This window comes from Phodopus roborovskii, unplaced genomic scaffold, assembly GCF_943737965.1.
Source record: "Phodopus roborovskii unplaced genomic scaffold, PHOROB, whole genome shotgun sequence".
NCBI lineage: Eukaryota > Metazoa > Chordata > Mammalia > Rodentia > Cricetidae > Phodopus > Phodopus roborovskii.
The window spans coordinates 983,582-987,316 of record NW_026126515.1 but is presented as its reverse complement, the minus strand read 5'-3'; positions in this window follow the sequence as shown (position 1 = coordinate 987,316).

Here is a 3,735-nt window from a genome sequence, read left to right as displayed (position 1 = left end):
TACTAGGCGGGCGCCCCGCCCTGTGATGTCAGCATCACTTGGACACGCCCCCGACCAGCCCCCGGCACACCTTCTCGGAGGACCACTTCTCTCTAGGTCTTGGGACACGCCCCCTGTTGAGTCACCAAAGTGGGCGTGTCCTCTTCCCCTGGACACGTCCCGATGCTTAAGCCTTGACGATCCGATCCAACTAGGTGTTGGTCTGAGTGGCAGGTGTGTAGTTTCCCGGGAAGTAGAGGTCCTCGCCAGATTGGAGACCTCGGTGGAACACACGAACTCCACACATGATCTCTAGGTTTCTTCACACACTTGTACTTGCCGCAGTCGCTATCTCAGTTGAAGAGTTGGCGCTGGCTATCTATGGTCTGGTCTCACCAAGCCAGCCCACCAAACCAGCATTCATCTGCAGCTTTCCATCCCAAAGCTTAAAAATCCTAGAAAAGCTTTAAAATCCTAGAAAATTTTACCCCGTCTTTGAATAGTCAAGACTCGGAGCAGAATCCTCGTGGGCTTCTTAATAAAGACTCATCATTTACCTCAGATATTCCTAATGGGGGAGTTAGGATTTACCAAGCAACTACTTTCTAGGTGTTTTCAATTTTTTTAATAAAGCTTTATTTCTTTTCTACATGTATGAGTGTTTTGCCTGTATGCATGTTTGTGCACCACATTCGTGCATGTGCCTGGGGAGGTGATAAGTGGATGTTGGATTTGCTGGAACTGGAGTTACAGGCCTCTGTAAGCTACCACGAGGGTGCTGGGAATCGAACCCAAATCCTTTGCAAAAGCAACAAGTGCTCTTACCTGCTGATCCACCTCTCCAGCCCCTGTTTTCAATTCTTTACACGAATAATGAGAGTACTGGTTATTAAAGTCCAGCAATACCAACATATTTGGACCATTCTAAACTAAAAGGAGGCTAAAACAAACCCCAAAATAGCAAACAGCTACTCGTGGTGTTAATAGTAAAATGGATTTGCTGGGCTTTGCAATTAAGAGCACATACTGCTCTTGCAGAGGACCTAAGTTTTTGCAGACTTTTGTCCTCAGCCTGCAATTCCAGCTTCTGGGGAATCAGATGCTTGTTGACTACACAGACACTGCAAGGCAGGGCAGATAAAAAGATTTGAATTCTTTGCAGTAAACACAAGTTTGCAGTGTTTGATAGAATAGACATATTTAATATTTCATACAGTGGCAAGACTATTAACATCACACTCTTAACTGCAACACTATAGCAAACAAAAATCTAAACCCATTTCTTTCCCAAATCCATTTTCCTAAAGACGTCTGAATTCTATTTCACCTGATTCCAATTTATTGAAATTTATTTCACCTGATGTCAGTTTACATGCTTCTTTCTAAAGTAGTTCAGAAGTCTCCATAGCAACACTAACTCCAAGGCTCTTGGTATAAAGAAAGGCTTTTAGTCTCAGGGGATAGCTAGCACAAGTGTTCCTCCCACCCCCCTCTGCTGGTTTAATGTGCTGTAAACAATGTCACCCCAATATTACTTGAACCTAGCAAGGCTGTGATTTTTTTAAAGTGGCTTTGGTTTTTGGTTTTGTTTTAAGATGTATTTTTATGTATACAGTGTGCCACTTGCATACATGCCTGCACACCAGAAGAGGACATCAGATCTCATTATAGATGGTTATGAGCCTCCAAGTGGTTGCTGGGAATGGACTCGGGACCTCTGGAAGAACAATCAGTGCTCTTAACTTCTGAGCCATCTCTCCATCCCCCAGGGCTCTGGGTTTTTATTGCTGTGATAAAACACTATGACCAAAGCAACTTGAGGAGGAAAAGGTTTACCTCAGCCTATAACTCTCAGGTCATACTCCATCACTGAGGGCTTAAACAGGGCAGGAACCTGCAGGAATTGAAGCAGAGGCCACAAAGGAGTGTTGTTTACAGGCTTGCTCAGGGCCACCCACCTATGAGTGGCACCACCTACAGTGGTCTGTGTTAGGTAAGAAACCTAGGACAATTTTCACTTAGTATCTCCTCCCAGCACTTCTCAAAAAAAGGAAGAAAGAAAGGAAGAAAGAAAGCTAAGCAAGACATAAAAAGCAAGTAGCTTCTTCCATGGCTCCTGCCCCAATCCTTTCTTCCCCAAGTTGGTTCTTGTGCTGGCTAGTTTTATGTCAACTTGACACAAGCTAGCATTATCTGAAAGGAGGGAGCCTCAGTTGAGAAGATGCCTCCATAAAATCCACCTGTGGGCATTGTCTGAATTAGTGATTGATGGGGGGAGGGTGCAGCCCACTGTGGGTGGTGTCATCCTTGTACAGATGGTCCTGGGTTCTAAAAGAAAGCAGATAGAGCAAGCCCATATGCAGCACCCTCCATTGTTCTGCATCAGTTCCTGCCTCTAGACCCCTGCCCTGCTTGAGTTCCTGTCCTGACTTCCTTTGATGATGAACTGTGATGTGGAATTGTAAGCCAATTAAACCCTTTCCTCCCCAAGTTGCTTTGGTCATGGTGTTTCTTCAAAGAAATAGTAACCCTGATAAAGACCTTTCTGGTCAGCAGTTTTTCAAGGCAACCGAGAAGCGAAGTAGGACAGAACTCTTCAACATTTTTTTTTTTTTAGAATTGATGCTTTGATTTTTATGAATGTCAATGCTGAGAACACCACTTCATATAATATATAGTAAAAACTAGCAAATAAATATTTAGGGCCATTTCAGTAATTGTTGGAAATTTTGTTCTGAATTCCCAGGCATAATTCATTGAACATTTTTCATAAACTTGAGTCAGCAACTCAACAATTTTTAAAGTCAAACATTCTGACACAATACATCCCAAAGTTACAAAAATCACTGTAGTTGGGGCTGGGAAGATGACTTAGTGGTTAAGAGTGGTTAAGACTAAGTGGTTAAGGTCTTCCAAAGGACCTGGTTCAATCCCCAGCACCCACATGGCAGCTTGTAACTGTCTAACTTCAGTTCCAGGGGATCCCACACCCTCAAACATACATACATGCTGGCAAAACACCAACTCACATAAAATAAAAATAAATCTTTAGGAGAATGGAGTGATGGCTCAGTGGTTAAGAGCACTGGTTGCTCTTCCAGAGGTCCTGAATTCAATTCCCAGTAACCACATGGTGGCTCACAACCATTTATAGTGGAATCTGATGCCCTCTGCTGGCATAAATGTGTACATGCTGATAGAGCGCTCATAAATATCTTTTTTTAAAAAATAAATCATTTTTTAAAAATCACAGTATTTACACAATGGAGTACTACTCAGCAGTAAAAAACAATGGCATCCTAAAATTCAGTGACAAATGGACAGAACTAGAAGAAACCATCCTAAGTGAGGTAACCCAAAACCAGAAAGAGAAATATAGTATGTACTCACTTATAAGTGAATACCAGACATAACACAAAAGATAGCCAGCCTACAATCCATAACTACTTGAACCATCTTCTAGAAACAGATAGAAGCAGATGCAGAAATCCACAACTAGCCAATGGGCCAAGCTCCTGGAGTGCAATCAAAGTGGGGGAGGAGTGATAATATGAACAAAGGAGTCAAGACCATGATGGGGAAACCCACAGAATCAGCTGACCTGAGCTCGTGAGAGATCACTGACTCAGGTCTGACAAATAGGGAATCTGCATAAGACTGAACTAGACTCCCTTAATATCGGTGACAATGCTGTGACTGGGACAATATATGAGGCCACTGGCAGTGGGTCCAAGATCTAACTCTAATGCACAAACT